This window comes from Triticum dicoccoides, chromosome 5A, assembly GCF_002162155.2.
Source record: "Triticum dicoccoides isolate Atlit2015 ecotype Zavitan chromosome 5A, WEW_v2.0, whole genome shotgun sequence".
NCBI classification, from domain to species: Eukaryota; Viridiplantae; Streptophyta; class Magnoliopsida; order Poales; family Poaceae; genus Triticum; species Triticum dicoccoides.
In genome coordinates, this window is record NC_041388.1 from 533,178,742 (window position 1) to 533,198,550 (window position 19,809).

Consider the following 19,809-nt stretch of genomic DNA (forward strand, 5'->3'; position numbering starts at 1 on the left):
ACCTTCTTCCCACTAAACTAGGGGTTCTCAGGTCTGGATCTCCATCGCCAGAGCTGCCATGGCAGATGAATCAAGGTGTAATAACAATTGCTACAAAAAAGAAAGAAAGAGGGAGGACACACATATCAGAAAGTATCAGGCAAAACCAACAAGGGTGAAAAAAAGTGATCATTTCTGCCTCCTGTTTAGATCCTCCCTCCTTAACTTTCCCTTTCCCCTCTCACCAAAGTTCTCCTTGCAAAAATAGCTTCTTCATAGATGAAGAGATCAAAAAAAGGGAGATCTGGTACCTGTGCAATTTCAAATGATTTTCGTGCAACTACATAATGGGACTAGCCAACTTTTGCAGCAATGTGTGCAACAAAACGCAGAAAATGTGGAAACATATCGGAGAGAGGACATAGAGAGTCTTATTTCACACATAATGCAGAAGAACCAATGCCTATGTAGCAAAAAAAAAAGAAAATAAAAGAAAAGTATATTGTAGGTACTATGCAAACATAACTATCAACTAGACAAGAATCTGGTTTGCATGTGCTTTTTTCCTTTGATCTTTCGACATAGTAGTATACGTGACTTTGTAGCTTAGAATTGTGTGCAAAAATCTACAGCAACTCATCCACCCCCACAACCTGTAAAACCTGCATATGATACAAAAAAGAAGCCTGAGAAAAACGGAACCAGCTTTGGCTTGTGTTTGTGCAACTTAACCGGTACAAGTGTGCAAATTGACAACACTCTCAGACCCATCTACTTGTGGGGTTTGAATTTCAGTACTTGGCGTCTTCAACTCATATAAAAGTAGAAGATGCCAACTCATATAATTTCAGATTCATTTTGGTTTTAGCTAAACTTCTGTATGCAGAATTCCAAAACACTTTATGCTGGCTGTTGTGCAACTTCATCATCTATTTTGTGCAACTATAAGTACTCCTGGATGCAATTCATGTTGCAGGTTTCTGCAACTATGTAATGAATTTTTAACTGATGAACATGAATTTAGCGTGTCTGAACACAAAATGAAAAAATAGTGAATTTTAAAAGACTGTAATCTACCAAATAAGTAGTGCAACTAAATTCAAGTGCATCTGCAAACCTAGAAAATCAGATGCATGTGAACATATGAGATGCCAACTGCCGAATGGTTTTTGTGCAACTAAAGAAGTTGAAGATGCCAACTCATCTGTCATTGCTGTGCAACTATTTAAAAGGTTCGGGGTGCCAACTCCTGATTGGTTCTTGTGCAACTAAAATAGTTGTGGATGCCAACATTGTGGGACTATTTAAAAAGTTGAGACTGCCAACTCCCAAATGATTCTGGTGCATCTATGAAAGTCGAGGATGCCAACTCGTGTGATATTGTTGTGCAACTATTTGAAAAGTTGAGGATACCAACTCCTAATTGATTCTTGTGCAACTACATGCAGAACTATTATTTATCAATGGTCAAGGAGTTTTGAAAATGAGTAAGCAATAATAAACCATGAAAAAAACATTGTAGGAGGGTGAAAACAAGTCTAGTGCCATTGCTATTACCTTGATGACTGTTGCAGATGATGTACCACCTCCCTGTGGATCTGTCGCTTGCACAGGCAGTCCTTGTCTCCGCCGCTTTACAACTAGAAATTGATTATCAACCTATGGGTTACTGGAGAGTGTAGGACCATCAAAAAATCAAAGAAAAACATATATTCAAGAGAGTTGACTTGTGCATTATGTATGGATATGCCAGATCCACATTATGTACAACGCCAAACTGAGAACTAAAAAATATGTGCAGCTACAACTGCTATAGATGCCAAGAAAAAATGTGACTATGAAAAAACAAGAGTAACTTAAGCAAAAAAATTAAACTGCCAACTATGTATGGATGTATTGTGCAACTTCCTCGTGCTCATATCCAACTAGGGATACTACAATGGCCAACTAGTACTACAAAAATAGCCAAATTGGATAAACTAGCACTGAAATTGGACGTCATGCGTCTCTCTTACAGATGCCCTGTTATTTCAAGCACTAGTTATGCACCCTACTACTGACACAAAATCATGTACAGAAAAAACAGAAAAGAAATTGAAATATCAACAATGGCTTGTGTGAATTACCCAAAAACAATGTGTGGTATACAACTTCTACATAATTTAACCACAATCACTAGAGGAATTACATTTAGTTACAACCATGGAAAACGAGAAACAAAATCACGTAGTATACAAAAAAAATGCAACAAATTGTCAACACTAGTAGGCGTACCATATAATATAATTGGAAAAATGTCACTGATTATTTGGTTAATAGTGAGAGAAAACCAACTGAGCATCTGTGTGGTATGCAACTTATACTCATTCTCGACACAAGTACAAAAACAATGTGTGCAACTTGACAGCAATGCTAGCCAACTGAGCATACATGTATGTGAAAAAAACACCTAGACTGCCTAAACATGCTTTGTACAATGCAACCGACTACCTAGCTAGACATTCATGTGCAACTACAAAACCTAACAAACCAACTAGGTACTGCTCTGTGTGCACCTTCACCTGATATGTCTAAATAATAGCTAAAATTGGACACCTAAAAGTCTAGGAACCAATAGTAGTTTAAGAACTGAATCTAGCAGAGCTATGCATGCTTAAGTGTGCAACTATGTCCCGTTTCTTCTGAAACTTACATACATCTCTATGCAACTATATATAGTTAAAGAGTGCAAACTACTCCCCCCGTTCCATAATAGTATGTCAAATTATTGCATGTCATTCAATACAAAAAGAGGTAACAAACATAATTGAGGTATTGAACATTCAAGGCAAGCGCGACATGTCAAGTAGCCAACTTAGTATCGCCATGTTGCAACTTTCCAATGGTCGTATCCAACTAAGGACGACCATATGTGCAACTACAACTACTGCAGATGCTCATAGAAAATGTGATTAGCAAAAATGTGACTACGACTATTTCTAGATGTGTCTACAAAATGTGACTACAATTACTTCAGGATGAGCAACATGTCAGGGAGGCGCACCAGATGCAGTGGTACCGACCCCCATTGCTGGATTTGGCACCACCGAGCAGCCTCCTCTCGACGTTGCAGGCTGGGGCGGTGCCCAGGCGAGTGGAGGAGGCCATCAAAGAGCAACCAGGCGGGAGGGAGTGGGCTCAGACGGAGCTAGAGGCGAAGGAGCTCGGCCTGCCTCGGGCAGGGGAAGGAGCTTGGCCTGCCTCGGGCAGAGGAAGGAGAGGATGGCCGCATCTCGTCGAGGATGATGGCCACATCCCGTCGATGCAGAGGCCGCACCCCGTTGATGGTGGCGGGAAACGACGGCGATGAGTTGGGTCCGATTGAGGAGGGACCAGCAGGATGGCTGGGGAGGGTGTTGTGGTGGTGCAACGAGGACCTCAGGGCAGAGCCATGCGTGGTGTACCTCCCCTCCGCCAATCCGTCGATGGAGCATGGGGGCTCCTGGCGGCCAACTAGTGGGGGGGCTCCTGGTGGTCGGCGTTGAGGGGCGAGGCTGGTGAGCCCCTTCCGATCCAGATCCATGGGGGAGGGTGAGAGAAGAACAGAGAGAAAGAGGCAGTCGGTGGGGATGGGATGACGTGTGGGTGGGTTGTCGACCAGGTGGCACCTGAAGTGGGGATGCACGCGCGCGATAGAAATCGTGTGGTTTCCAGCCGGCCGCTCGTTGTCTCTAGATAGTGCGCGTGCACTTTTTAGTTTTTAGGTTTATTTTTATGCGCGAATTTTATTCTCTAGTTTCTGGCAGTATTCACAGTGAGTAGTTTTCTCTGATTTGTGTGGTTTACGGGCACTAAGCATCCTTGGGTGCTCTTTACGTGCTTGTCTCTAGGGGCGTCCTATAATAGCACCAGGTCATAACAGCCAAGCAGTGTCATTTTTTTTTGCAAAACGCGAGCAGTGTGGTTGTTCCTACATTCGTGCCCCGAAGCTCACATCCCGTGACAACGTCTCAACTATCAGACATGGTCTTGCTGTTCTTGCGCTCGCTCGATCGATACTGGTCAGCCTAGCTGGAGCCTCGAGGCACCATCCCGTGCATGCGATAACCATGGTAGTTGTGTGCTATTCCATTTGGGCCAACAACCTGCATGATGAAAAATAAGAATGCAACGGAAGATTACATTGAATGCAAAGCTTGGTATCCAAGGTATACATGATGGCTTAGTGCTGCATCTTGGAGGGCGTAGAAGTCAAAGGCCGAGACAGAGAAGCGTGCGGAGGAGATGCATGCTTATGGCGGACTGGGACGAGGAGACGGGGTTGAATGAAAAGAAGTAGATGCATATGATGATCGAGTATGGGGCTGACAGACAGAATTGCGGAGCACGTGGGCAAGAAGTATGTGTTAGTTTGTTATGAAGCAGCACGCATGGAGTTGAAGGGGAAGGAGATGCTTGAGGGAAGGCGGCACACGGGTGGTCTTGCTGGACCGATAGAGTGGTGGCGTTGAGTCAGGTGGAGAGTTGGTGTGGTGCTTGTGGGTAGGAGTATGCGGGTCCGCCATGATGGTGGACATGTGAACCCCTCTTGAACCATTTTTATTGAATTTGAGGTGTGTTTTCTCTTTCATTACAACGCACGGGCATATGTGCTAGTTTAAATATCAGTTGAGTTGTAACAAGTGCATTCTAACAGATTGAGACACCTGACCTCGTCGAATGCATAGATTAATCCGGTAAACACGTATGTGGAGGGACCAAAATTGGATGCTTCGGAGAAGCTAGATTATTTGACAACAAACCCTTTGCTTCAAACATAAGATTTGAATTCATAATGCCTGGCAATGTTGTTCAAACGGTCTGAAACAAAACATAAACAAATAGTATAAGAGTAGCCGATCAGTGCTGTGAAAAAAAAGGCAAACCAAACCATGAGATCCCGCAAAAAAACCATTGGAGGGACAAGCAAATCAGGATGATTAGGTCATGTCGATCATGTTTGTCTCACTAACCGTTCCCTCTTTTAGCTCCTCCTTCCCTCGATCACTCGATCAGTATGGTCAGCTCCCCGACCGATGCCGATGAGCCGGAGGCCGACGGAAAGAGGAGGGATCACGCGTCGGGGGTGGCGTCTCCACGACGCGGGCCTCCGCCGTGTGCTCGCTCTCTTCTGTCAGCCTCCCGCGGGCACGGCGGATGGAACCAGCACACCACGTACCGGAGTAGAACAAACAAACATACTGTCGGTGCTGCTCGCCTGGGCAATTCATGGTGGCCGCCGTCGCCCGTGAGCTAGTAGGAGGAACGATGCGAGAGGGGTGAAGGGGGTGGAGAAATGCCGGACGGGGAGCTCGCTTTCATTTCTTGCACGATCTTGGGGGAATTTAAATTCCATGCATGGTCGACGATACTACGGGTATTACTACGTACGTGCGTGCACGACGCACCGCACCTGACGTAGTACGTGCGCCGATCCAGCAGAAGCATGCGACGTGAGTGTTGCCACGGCGCCGCGCGGCGCACCGGTCGTGTCCTGTTAAATAATAACGAGAAATAAACGAGACAAAGAGACACGGATTTTTACGTGGAAACCCTTGCGGGAGAAAACCACGGACGCACGAAGGCGCAATCACTATGAGGAGGAGTATTACAAGCACGAGACGACAGACCGTCTGAGGTGCGACTACATGGGGTATATAAGAGGGCAATACATGAGAGTCCTTGAAGGACAAGTAAACGAGTTGTACTCGTACGCGTCGACGTCAACGCAAAGGCCCACACCGGTTGTACTACGTCTAGTCCAACACGGTATAATTTGGATCACAATTTAACAATCTTCACCTTGATCCAAATTCCCTTCAGTAGTCGAAGGAAGTAGATAACTCCATCCAAATCGGCATAAACACCTTGTGCGTCAAAGTCCATAGGACTAGTGAGAAATACCAACTAAGTCTGAGCAAAGCTCAAACTTATTGGTCAGAACTGGCTTTGTCATCATATCAGCTGGATTATCATGAGTACTTATCTTACATACCTTCAAATCGCCTTCAGCAACAACATCTCGAATATAATGAAATCCGACATCAATGTGCTTTGTCCTCTCATGATACATTGGATTCTTTGTAAGATATATAGCATTTTGACTATCACTAAATACGATAGGGAAAGATGAATCTCCACAAAGCTCAGAATACAAACCTCTCAACCAGATAGCTTCTTTGCATGCCTCAGAAATAGCCATATACTCGGCATCAGTAGTGGAACAAGCCACAATGGACTGCAAAGTTGCTCTCCAACTCACAGCACAACCACCAATGGTGAAAACATAACCTGTGAGTGATCTTCTCTTATCCAAATCATCAGCAAAATCAGAATCAACAAAACCAACAAGTCCATCTCTAGTATTCCCAAATTGTAAATAAGCGTTAGAAGTACCTCGCAGGTATCTGAAAATCCACTGAACTGCTTTCCAATGTTCCTTTCCAGGATTAGCCATGTATCTACTGACAACACTCAATGCATATGATAAATCCGGATGAGAACAAACCATGGCATACATAAGTGAACCAACTGCACTTGAATAGGGAACTCTAGACATGTACTCAATATCGGCATCTGACTTAGGACATAAAGATGATGATAATTTGAAGTGTGCAGCTAACGGAGTACTTACTGGCTTGGCATTATGCATATTAAAACGACGAAGAACTTTATCAATATATCCCTTCTGACTTAGATACACTTTTCCAGACGGTCTATCTCTGGATATTTCCATGCCAAGTATTTTCTTTGCTGCACCCAAATCCTTCATCTCAAATTCATTACTCAATTGTTTCTTTAGTTCATCAATATCTGACATACTCTTTGCAGCAATTAGCATATCATCAACATAAAGGAGCAAATAAATAGTTGAACCTTTGACAGTTTTCAAATAAACACAACTATCATAATTAGACCTTTTGAAACCTTGAGAGAGCATAAAGATGTCAAATCTCTTCTACCACTGTCTCGGGGATTGCTTCAATCCATAAAGAGATTTCTTTAACTTACAGACAAGCTTTTCTTTTCCAGGAATAACAAAACCTTCAGGTTGTTCCATATAAATATCCTCTTCTAATTCTCCATGTAAGAATGCAGTTTTAACATCCAATTGTTCAAGCTCAAGATCATGCATGGCAACAATACCGAGTAAAGTGCGAATAGAGCTATGCTTCACAACAGGAGAAAAGACTTCGTTATAGTCAATACCTGGAATCTGACTGTAACCTTTAGCAACTAACCTTGCTTTATATCTTGTCTCATCATTAGGAGAAACACCTTCTTTCCTCTTGAAAACCCACTTGCAACGAATAGGTTTCTTCTCTGTAGGTAATCTTACTAAATCCCAAGTGCCATTCTTTTCAAGTGATTTCATCTCATCATGCATAGCGGTCATCCACTTATTACTATCACTAAAAATAATAGCCTCGAAATATGAAGAAGGCTCAGCATTACCTTCAATTTCTTCTGCAACAGATAAAGCAAAAGAAACAATATTGCACTCTTCAATTAACCTGTCAGGTTTGTTAGTACCCCGCCTAACTCTGTCACGTGCAAGATTCCAACTGGGTGGAACAATAGGCTGATTTGGAGTGGGAGTGACATTATCATCATTAATGACGGGTTCATCATGTGCATCAACAATTTTATTACCAGATGTATCACCTGAATCAATAACATGCTCCACCTGAACAGTAGGCTCCTGAACAATGGTTGCTGTTCACTCTCAACGGGAACATTAGTAGATGAAACATCATGTAACATAGCAGATTCATTAAAGATAACATTTCTGCTAATAACAACCTTTTGGGTTTCAGGATTCCACAATTTAAAATCTTTAACACCAGACTTATAACCAAGAAAGATGCACTTAACAGCCCTAGGCTCCAATTTTCCATTATCAACATGAGCATAAGCAGTGCAACCAAAAACTCGCAACTGTGAATAATCAGCAAGTGAACCAGAGCATACCTCAATTGGAGTTTTCTTTTTCTTATTAAGAGCAATAGATGGTGAACGATTAATGAGATAACAAGCAGTGGAAGCGGCCTCAGCCCAAAAACGTGTAACGCCCTCGATGCGGCTATATCTCCCACGTGTTGAAGCACGACTTAGAGGCATAACCGCATTGAAAGCAATGTCGCAAGTGAGGTAATCTTCACACAACCCATGTAATACAATAAGGGAAAAGATACATAGTTGGCTTACAATCGTCACTTCACACAATTACATGAATAAAGCATTACAACATCCAAATACAATCAAGGTCCGACTACGGAACCAAAATAAAAGAAGAACCCCAAATGCGACAAGGTCCGCGATCGACCCCAACTGGGCTCCACTACTGATCAACTAGAACGAAAACAACACAAAGGACAAGATCTTCATCGAGCTCCTCCTGATCTTGGTTGCGTCATCTGCACGGACTCATCGGCACCTGCAAACTGGTTTTGGAAGTATTTGTGAGTCACGGGGACTCAGCAATCTCGCACCCTTGCGATCAAGACTATTTAAGCTTATGGGTAAGGTAAAAGGTATGAGGCGGAACTGCAGCAAGCGACTAGCATATATGGTGGCTAACATACACAAAAGAGAGCGAGAAGAGAAGGCAAGGCACGGTCGATAAAAGTATGATCAAGGAGTGATCCTAGAACAACCTACGTCAAGCATAACTCCAACACCGTGTTCACTTCCCGGACTCCGCCGGAAAGAGACCATCACGGTTACACACGCGGTTGATGCATTTTAATTAAGGTCAACTTCAGGTTTTCTACAACCGGACATTAACAAATTCTCATCTGCCCATAACCGCGGGCACGGCTTTCGAAAGTTCAAATCCCTGCAGGGGTGTCCCAACTTAGCCCATCACAAGCTCTCACGGTCAAAGAAGGATATTCCTTCTAGCGGGAAGACCCGACCAGACTCGGAATCCCGGTTACAAGACATTTCGACAATGGTAAAACAAGACCAGCAAAGCCACCCAGATGTGCCGACAAATCCCGATAGGAGCTGCACATATCTCGTTCTCAGGGCACACCGGATGAGCCAGACGTCGGGTGGGCCAGCCCAGAGTTGCCCCTGGTAGCTCCGGACATCGCTCAGTTGGACCAACACTCAGAGGAGCACTGGCCCGGGGGTTTAAAATAAAGATGACCCTTGAGTCTGCAAAACCCAAGGGAAAGAAAAGGCTAGGTGGCGAATGGTAAAACCAATGTTGGGCCATGCTGGAGGAGTTTTATTCAAGGCGAACTGTCAAGGGGTCCCCATTATTACCCAACCGCGTAAGGAACGCAAAATCCGGGAACATAACACCGATATGACGGAAACTAGGGCGGCAAGAGTGGAACAAAACACTAGACAAAAGGCCGAGCCTTCCACCCTTTACCAAGTATATAGATGCATTAATTAAATAAGAGATATTGTGATATCCCAACAAAATATCCATGTTCCAAACATGGAACAAGCTCCAATCTTCACCTGCAACTAACAACGCTATAAGAGGGGCTGAGCAAAGCGGTAACATAGCCAAACAATGGTTTGCTAGGACAAGGTGGGTTAGAGGCTTGGTTCAACAATATGGGAGGCATGATAAGCAAGTGGTAGGTATCGCAGCATAGGCATAGCAAAAGAGCGAGCAACTAAGTAAGCAAAGATAGAAGTGATTTCAAGGGTATGGTCATCTTGCCTGAAATCCCGCAAGGAAGAAGAACAAGTCCATGAAGAAGACAAATGGACGTAGACGAACGGGTCCTCACAAACGCAACGTTATCGGAACCAACCCGAAGAAGCCACACCGGAAAGAAGCAAACAATCATGGTAAACAACCACCACATAAGCATGGCATGATGCACAAACAATTATGATGCATGTCCGGTTTAATGAAGCATGGCATGGCAAAGTGCACAAACAACACTACAAGTTAAGTGGAGCTCAATATGCAACGAGTTGCATATTGACGGACACCACAATAATTATTTAGTTCTCTCTCGTTTAGGTACCCAACAATATTAAATGTTGTTAAACATGGCAAGAGGTGAAACATAATGAAACTACCTAACTAGGCAAGTTTAAATGAGGCCGGAACCACAAAACAACAAGTCCGGAAACTCCTCATGTGCATTTAGTAATTTAAGCTAACAACACTTTTAATAATTTTAATTGTTGTTATTATGATGCGGATGACATGGGCAAGTTTTATGCAAGTTTTAAAGAAAATGTTGATAAGAGCATTATATGAAGCATATGTCATCGTGGCGGAAAGAAAGGATGCCACGGCGACGATAACGGAAACGGTACCACGACAATGTTCCGGTTCCGGAAACTCGATTGAGATGCCGGTGGTAAAGAACAAGTGTGACGGGAGCGTGTCATGCGAAGAACGGTGGGGTGCTCCCGGTTACCGGGTTTCCACGGGTTAGCGGCAAACGAGGAGGGCCGAGCAAGAGACAACTCGGACACGATGCAAACACGAGCATAACATACAACACACATGCGTTCATTCACGGGCGTCGTCTCGATGGTTATACCTTCGAAGCGTGCAAAGGGGATGGTTCTCGTTCATAGAGGGAAGTAGGCGTTCTCGCGACGGCGGTAGTGGTACATGTTTATCGTTGCACAAGTTTCCGTAGACGTTCATGTCATCGATGTCGTGGTACTTGGGGTCTTCGGACTTTCTGGTCCCGTTCTTGCGACGGTAGTCGTTCACGTTCGTTCGGAGAGGTACTTGATGATCCCAACGTCTTCGGGGTGACGGTAGTTGTACACGGTCCAGGAGACGTCGATCGTTCGGGGTCCGACTTGCGGTTCTTGCCGACATGAGTGGTACTTGGCATTTTCATGTAGACGAACTTGACGCATCCGAAGGGTCACACTCGTCGTCGTGGGAACTTGGTGAATCCGAGGTCTTCGAGCGTCGTGGTACTTGGCGAATCCGCGTAGTCATGCATGTTCCAACATCACACTTGGAGGGACACCGACGGCGTGGTACTTGGCGAATCCTGGACTGTCTTGGCAGTCTCCGGTGGAGGCGTTCTTGGCAGGCAACGAGCGGCGACGCGGTGCACCGACGTAGCAACGCAGGCAGGTGCTCGAGCAGGACTTGGCGCCAGTTGTCTTCCTCACGTTCTCGCACAACAAAGGCAGGGGCGAAAGGAAAGGCACGGGCAGGAGGAAGGAGGCTGGCGCTGGTCGGGAACCACAGCGAGGAGAAGGGAGCAGAGGCATGCCGGAGTAGCTGGTGGCGCCTAGTCACTGGCGAGGAGACGAGCGCGGGGTCGGACGCTGCTGTGGGGTACTTGGGACCTGACGGCGGCATGACGCGGGCGCTGGGGCCGCCGGAGTTGGCCCCTCGGGTGGAGGCGCGGGGAGGACTCGGCCGCGAGGCCGTGGCATTGGCGCAGCGGAGATGCGGCTCTGCGGCAGCTCGCATGGGAGGACGAAGAAGGAGCGGAGGAGAGGACGGCGCGGGGTCTGCAGGATCCGGTGAGGGGCGGCGGCGTCTCGAGCTCCTGGTGGCCGGGAGACAGAGCACAGGCAGGAGGGGAGGGCGACGAGGTCTGGAGGAGGACGAGCGAGGGGTCTGCACTCCCTAGCGATGCGTGCATGTGAGTGAGTGGCGGCGCGGGGAAAAACGAGAGGGACAGGGAGATCGAGCAGAGCTGAGCGAGGGGGAAGATGGGATCGAGCGCGGGGTCTCTCCTGGCGGCGCGAGGGGGAAAACGAGAGGGAGAAGGGAGTCGGGCTAGGGTTTAGGTGGGTGCGGCTGGGCCTTTGCCGTAGGTTGGTTTGGTGGTGGGCTGGCTGAGCCTAAAGGGCCGGCCTAGAGTTTGGCCTAGGGAGACCCAGGGAGGCCGCCCTGGGCTGGACTACTCTCTCCTACTCCTCTCTAATTTGCTTTAACGGAAAAAAAAACTAGAGAGAAGAAAAAAATAAAGAGAGGGTTAGGGAAAGAATATTTCAGGAAATAAAATATTCTTAGAGCGCCGAAACTTTGCCCAAATAGAATAACATGGTTTGGCAATATTTTAGAGATAGAAAAACAATTCAAGTTTGAATTAGATTCAAACTTGAGCTATTTTTGAATCCAACCAAAACAAGTTCAAAGGATCTGAAATTTGGAGGAGGTGATCCTGGCATAGTCTAGAATTTATAGGAAAAGAATGGACATTAATAGAGAAGGGAAAAAATGGAACGAAGGCATGGGGAAAATATTTGCAAGTGTGTGATGGTAATTCCACATAATTGGAATATTTACTATAGCTCTCTAGATATCGAGAGGATAAGTTGTAAAGAGAATCACCATGTGAATTCCCTTGATTTAAATGGATCAAAGATCCATGCCATTTGTTTAGTTGAGTTAAGAAAATTAAATGACATGATGGCATGATGACATGATGCAATGCACCGGATGCAATGATGAATGCAATGAACCAAACAAATCACACGACGAAACCCGGAAACCCTGGAAGGCATCTGCAGCTCCGGTCTTGGGGCGTTACAAAACGCCTATGCAAACCTGCATTGGACAACATGCAACGGGCTCTGAAAATAATGGTCCTGTTCATGCGCTCAGCAACACCGTTTTGTTGAGGAGTATAAGGAACGGTGTAGTGTCTGACAATGCCTTCAGACTTGCAATAATTCTTAAATTGCTTAGAACAGAATTCCATATCATTATCAGTGCGAAGTATTTTTACCTTCTTTTCAGTCTGTCTTTCAATCATAATCTTCCACTCCTTAAAAGTTGAGAATGCTTCATATTTATGCTTCAAGAAATAAGGCCATACTTTTCTCGAATAATCATCAATAATAGTCAGCATGTAACTAGCACCACCTAGTCACTTCTTGCAAGATGGTCCCCATAAATCAGAATGCACATAATCAAGAATACCTTCGATTGTATGAGTCAAAGTGTTGAACTTCACCCTCTTGTGCTTGCCGAAGATACAATGCTCACAAAATTTCAATTTATCAGGTTCGTATCCATCAAGAAGACCTCTCTTATTTAACGCTGCTAAACCAAGTTCACTCATATGTCCAAGACGCATATGCCAAAGGTTAGCAGCATCACAATCAGAATTCTTTGAAATAACTAGAGTAGCGTTGCCTGAAATGGTAGAACCTCGAAGGTAATAAAGACCATTGGTCGAACTTAAGTCACCTTTCATCACAACAAGGGAGCCTTTGGTGACCTTCAAAACACTATCTCCACCTGAATACTTGTACCCCTTTGCATCAAGGGCACTAACAAAGATAAGATTTCTCTTCATCTTCGGAATATACCGAACATCTGTCAAAGTTCTAGTTATGCCATCAAACATCTTGATTCGAATAGAACCTATGCCTTCAATCTTGCATGGTGAATTATCAAAACCCAAAACGGAACCAACAGAAGTAGTGGAATCAAAAGTATTAAACCAATCTCTATGTGGACACATATGAAAAGTGCATGCAGTATCAAGTACCCACTTATCATTGATCTCAGCACATCCAGCAATAACGACCAGAGCATCATCGGAACTATCATCACGAGCAATGTTAGCAGAATTTTCACCTTGTTTGTTACCTTTCCTCTTTTCCTTATTATGCAACTTGAAACACTCTGAGATGTCATGCCCATCTCTCTTGCAATATTTGCAATATTTTTTGTCTCTGGATTGCGACCGACCCCTGTGGCCATTCTTACTTTTGCTTCTGTTTTCATTATTGGAGTTCTTCTCCTTTGTCCTGCCACGAACAGATAATCCCTCTGCTTGGGATGAACTTGAACCATCATGAGCCACCATTAATTTCATCTTCTCCTTAGAGTTCAAAACTTCATAAACTTCATTAAGCATGAAAGTATCACGACTGTATAATATGGTGTCTCTAAAATTGGTATAAGAACTTGGCAGTGAACAAAGTAACATTAAAGCGGTATATTACTCTTCATACTTAACCTCCATTGCAGCTAGATCAGATATGATCTCTTTAAATTCTGAAATATGATTCAAAACATTACCTCCCTCGGGTAACCTGTGCAAGAATAATTTTTGCTTCAGATGCATCTTGCTGGTGAGATCTTTAGTCATGCAAATCCCTTTCAGCTTTAACCATAGAGCGGCGACAGTTTTCTCGCTCAAAACTTCCTGCAAAATATCTCTACTCCTAATGTCTCAGTTGGTAGGTCGTGTTCCAGGTTTTATTTTCGTCCCACCTCACCCGGTCTTTTTTGGTACTTCTTTGATACTTCCTCCCACCTCCCCTCGTACGTTAAAAAAACCGAACAAACCTACGTTATCAGGGAGCGATGCCTGCAGGCACTCCCCTCGCAGGCAAAGTAGATCGAACGAAAATAAACCGACGAAAGAAAACCAGCAAAAAAAAATCGTCTTGGACTCGCAACGTGCGGTCGAGCGAGCAAAGCCTCCGGTAGTCCGGTGCCCTCGAGCGACACCACACCAGATCCCTTCGCCGCCGCCCTCGCACATCAATCCCACCAGATTCTTCTGCATGCGCCACTGCCTCCCTTGCGAGGATGCCCGGTCATGGGTATCCATCGGCGCCACGACGGCCGCGGCCTCCCCGCCGCCGACGCTCCAAATCCACCCATCGTTGACCCCTTCTGCATCAGTGATCAAGGCAAGGGGCGTGGTGATATCCATCTTTCCGCGTGTACGACGGTCGGTGCCCGCGTCCGTGTATCCTGCGCCAAGGGTGTCATAATAATCTCAAGGAGGTCCTCTCAATCCTTGCCGGTGACCACGCTGAGCCGGGATTCCTCCTCCCACAGATCCGTTGATCCATGGTCAGATCTCAAGGAGGAGGGGCATGCAGCGATTGCCACAGTCGGTGCCTGCACTGGAAGGTCTCCGACGCCTGCTCCAACCAGATCCAGCCGGACCCGTCCTGCGTCTGCCATCCCATTGCGGTAATAAATCTCAAGCCATGTCCTTTTCATTTAGTTGAACTACAAAACTCATGTGTGCTGCTCCTGTTGTGCATTTGTTGGTTAAGCCGCTGCTTGTGCAAAATATGCCTACTGCTACCCGGGCTCACATGACCCAGAGGAGGAAGGGAGCTGCGCAAGGAATCACTGCCAGAAGACTCAATACAAGTTTGAAGAGTCCTGGTCTCTAGGCCAAGTTCCGCAAGGAAGTAGCAATGCGAGCTAGCCGAGGGTTCAGACTGATGTGCGCATTGATTCTCGCTGATTCATGATTTTGATCCAATCAAGCAGCTTTGGCGCTCACGGAGGAGAACCCGCTATTCCTAGAGGCCTGACGCGCGGTCGATCACAAGTCCTCCAACGGGTGGAGCTGGTTCAGGTACCATGAGCACCCTCCACGACAAGCAGGTTCCATTGTGCAAAGTCTGCTTGCTACGGCTCACACTTCTGCAAGTCAACCATTTATTTAGTGTTGGTCTGGGGAATTTTTTATGTTGTTGTCTATACATTCATGTTTTTCTTGTGAAATATCTTCATGTTTTTTAGATTACATAAATTTCTGAACACTTGATTTTTGTATGTCTTGGTTTCTACATTTCTGAAACTGAAAGCTATTCGGGCAGAAATATAATTTCTTTTGTTGCTATCACGTGTTTAATCCCTCCGTCCTAAAATAAGTCTCGCTCAAGAGGGAGAGTTGTTTCCCACAAATAGTGCTATTTCAGTTTCAGAATCTAAACCATCTTCTAAGGTTCTAACAAACTCTGATCACCACCTTTATGATCTTTATTACCTTGTCTTTTTTAGTTCACTGTTTGCAGCCTCACCAATTTTGGCGCCCCCAACAATTATGTTCCGAAAATTACAGTTGGTTGCTCAATTGAAAACCTTACCCGAAGTAATAGAACTAAATTGTAATATTGTGACTATAGTGTTGCTAGAGAACTGATCGACAATAGTGTCAACTAGGTATGTATTTTTTTCTAGAGTAAAGACAAGTATGCTTCCTCCTCCCTGCAGCTTAAGTCATTTAGTTCATATTTATATGTTAAGAGCCTAGAGATGAGAACGGAATGTTTTTGTGGGAACGTTTTACAACCAATATCCTATAACCTGTATTTGACACTATAATCCGAGTCTGCAAATCATGTTTCAGGGTTAAAATAGTATTTACCGTTTCTGCCACATAATTAATGGTTGCTTTTATTGTTAGAAACTTACATTAGTAGTTGATATAGTGATTATATCAACCTTGCAATACTAATGAGCTCCTTTTAGCCTTGCCTATATGGTTAGGTTTTGGAAATAATTGATCATGTTTTCCTCCCTTGGATCAGAAAACTAGAAGTAGGATATGTCTAAGCTGAGAGTGGTTTTAGATCTTAGCATCACACAAGAAAGGCTCCGATCCCCTTCTAAATATACATGTTTGTCCTATATGTTCTCTTCGTAGTTCTAATGATTTTTAGTTGAATAGAGAGTTCTTAAGCCTTCGGATTAGCATGTGTGGACATTTGATTGAATCAACTCCTCCTTTTAGTTGAAAGAGGAAGCATAGTAAATGCATTTTTTGCGTCTTCTACTTAGTTAGACTTGCTCAATCCTAACTTGATGATTTTTTTGGATTTGACACATCTCCACTTGCAAGGCTACAACAAGATATAATCGTTACGTTGATTAATTACACACACATACATGGAAATATATCACTTGAAATGTGTGATTTGCATCGAGAAGAACACCGAGATAGCATCAGAGCACGCACACTGCTTTATAGTCTACATCAACAAACCGTTGGCGAGCATGTTGAGACCATGAGCCCACGTGGGACCTCCAAAGAACTTGAAAATCCCCGTCATTGCAAGCAAGGCTGTGGTGAATTAAAGGTATGTACAATTTGCATTGGCGCTTGCGTATATTTTCTCTAAAGATGACCGTAATGGTGTCATGCCACTTGTTCTTCAGCAGAGATTTAATCAATCCAGAGATGTTGTAAATTGACACAGTTGAACCACATACTTGGAGAGACGATGTCGTTGACTTCCGCAACGATGAGCCAGCTGGCGAATACCCGCTAGAGAGAGTGGGAGAACTTCTAGCACCACTCGACAGCCAAATCATCAACCATGTAAGGTATGGGGGCATACAACACCCATGATTGTTTTTTCTATATTCGTCCGTTCTTCTCAATCGTGTATGACTAGGCAAGTACTATTTTTTCTATATTACAATATTTTGGAAAATATAAGAAGACGCCAGTAATTCAACACATGCAACTTCTATTGTATAAAAGCTTCATATATTTGAACATTCTGCACGAGGACCTCCACACTGTCTGCACGAAGCTAAGGTTCACCTCGCCATTATCGCTGCCGCCAGCCATTAAATAGTTCACTAGGATTCCCTTCACACCCGTCGTTCCTCGCACCTACTTAGCATGATATATCAAATTACAGTACTAGCGCTTTCCGTGGTCTCACGTCGCAGTTTTCTCTAACAAAACTGTAGGAGGCATGAAGAGATTGGCTAGACCAGGCAAATCATGTTTCAGGGTTAAAATAGTATTTACCGTTTCTGCCACATAATGGTTGCTTTTATTGTTCGAAACTTACATTAGTAGTTGATATAGTGATTATATCAACCTTGCAATACTAATGAGCTCCTTTTAGCCTTGCTTATATGGTTAGGTTTTGGAAATAATTGATCATGTTTTCCTCCCTTGGGTCAGAAAACTAGAAGTAGGATATGTCTAAGCTGAGAGTGGTTTTAGATCTTAGCATCACACAAGAAAGGCTCCGATCCCCTTCTAAATATACATGTTTGTCCTATATGTTCTCTTCGTAATTCTAATGATTTTTAGTAGAATAGAAAGTTGTCAAGCCTTCGAATTAGCATGTGTGGACATTTGATTGAATCAACTCCTCCTTTTAGTTGAAAGAGGAAGCATAGTAAATGCGTTTTCTGCGTCTTCTGTTGGAAATATGCCCTAGAGGCAATAATAAATTGATTATTATTATATTTCTTTGTTCATGATAATTGTTTATTATCCATGCTAGAATTGTATTGATAGGAAACTCAGATACATGTGTGGATACATAGACAACACCATGTCCCTAGTAAGCCTCTAGTTGACTAGCTCGTTAATCAATAGATGGTTACGGTTTCCTGACCATGGACATTGGATGTCGTTGATAACGGGATCACATCATTAGGAGAATGATGTGATGGACAAGACCCAATCCTAAGCCTAGCACAAGATCATGTAGTTCGTATGCTAAAGCTTTTCTAATGTCAAGTATCATTTCCTTAGACCATGAGATTGTGCAACTCCCGGATACCGTAGGAGTGCTTTGGGTGTGCCAAACGTCACAACGTAACTGGGTGGCTATAAAGGTACACTACGGGTATCTCTGAAAGTGTCTGTTGGGTTGGCACGAATCGAGATTGGAATTTGTCACTCCGTGTAAACGGAGAGGTATCTCTGGGCCCACTCGGTAGGACATCATCATAATGTGCACAATGTGACCAAGGGGTTGATCACGGGATGATGTGTTACGGAACGAGTAAAGAGACTTGCCGGTAACGAGATTGAACAAGGTATCGGTATACCGACGATCGAATCTCGGGCAAGTACCATACCGCTAGACAAAGGGAATTGTATACGGGATTGATTGAGTCCTTGACATCGTGGTTCATCCGATGAGATCATCGTAGAACATGTGGGAGCCAACATGGGTATCCAGATCCCGTTGTTGGTTATTGACCGGAGAACATCTCGGTCATGACTACATGTCTCCCGAACCCGTAGGGTCTACACACTTAAGGTTCGATGACGCTAGGGTTATAAAGGAAGTTTGTATGTGGTTACCGAATGTTGTTTGGAGTCCCGGATGAGATCCCGGACATCACGAGGAGTTCCGGAATGGTCCGGAGGTAAAGATTTATATATAGGAAGTCCTGTTTCGGCCATCGGGACAAGTTTCGGGGTCATCGGTATTGTACCGGGACCACCGGAAGGGTCCCGGGGGCCCACCGGGTGGGGCCACCAGCCCCAAGAGGCCCATGCGCCTAGGGAACCCTAGAGGGAAGAGTCCTAAGGGGGGAAGGCACCTCCGAGGTGCCTTGGGGAGGATGGACTCCTCCCCCCCTCTTAGTCGCACCCCTTTCTTGGAGGAAGGGGCAAGGCTGCGCCTTCCCCCTCTCCCCTGCCCCTATATATAGTGGAGGGGAGGGAGGGCATCCATACCTGAGCCCTTGGCGCCTCCCTCCCTCCCGTGACACCTCCTCCTCTCCCGTAGGTGCTTGGCGAAGCCCTGCAGGATTGCCACGCTCCTCCATCACCACCACGCCGTTGTGCTGCTGCTGGATGGAGTCTTCCTCAACCTCTCCCTCTCTCCTTGCTGGATCAAGGCGTGGGAGACATCGTCAAGCTGTACGTGTGTTGAACGCGGAGGTGCCGTCCGTTCGGCACTAGGATCATCGTTGATCTGAATCACGACGAGTACGACTCCATCAACCCCGTTCACTTGAACGCTTCCGCTTAGCGGTCTACAAGGGTATGTAGATGCACTCTCTTTCTACTCGTTGTTGGTCTCTCCATAGATAGATCTTGGTGTTACGTAGGAAAATTTTGAATTTCTGCTACGTTCCCCAACATCTTCTACTTAATTAGACTTGCTCAATCCTAACTTGATGATTTTCTAGGATTTGACACATCTCCACTTTCAAGGCTACAACAAGATATAATCGTTAGGTTGATTAATTACAGACACGTACATGGATATATATCACTTGAAATGTGTGATTTGCATCGAGAAGAACATCGAGATAGCATCAGAGCACACACATTGCTTTATAGTCTACATCAACAAACCGTTGGCGAGCAT

At 44.8% G+C, this 19,809-nt stretch overlaps 1 long non-coding RNA gene across 1 annotated transcript; it reads right to left on the reverse strand.

The window, feature by feature from the left end:
• Window positions 1-299: 299 nt before the first annotated feature.
• Window positions 300-3,602, reverse strand: LOC119297744. The gene is made up of 3 exons (XR_005145724.1): window positions 3,023-3,602; window positions 1,537-1,619; window positions 300-641 (listed from the first exon to the last, which is right to left on the reverse strand). It is a non-coding gene; the product is annotated as an uncharacterized LOC119297744 (long non-coding RNA).
• Window positions 3,603-19,809: the final 16,207 nt, after the last annotated feature.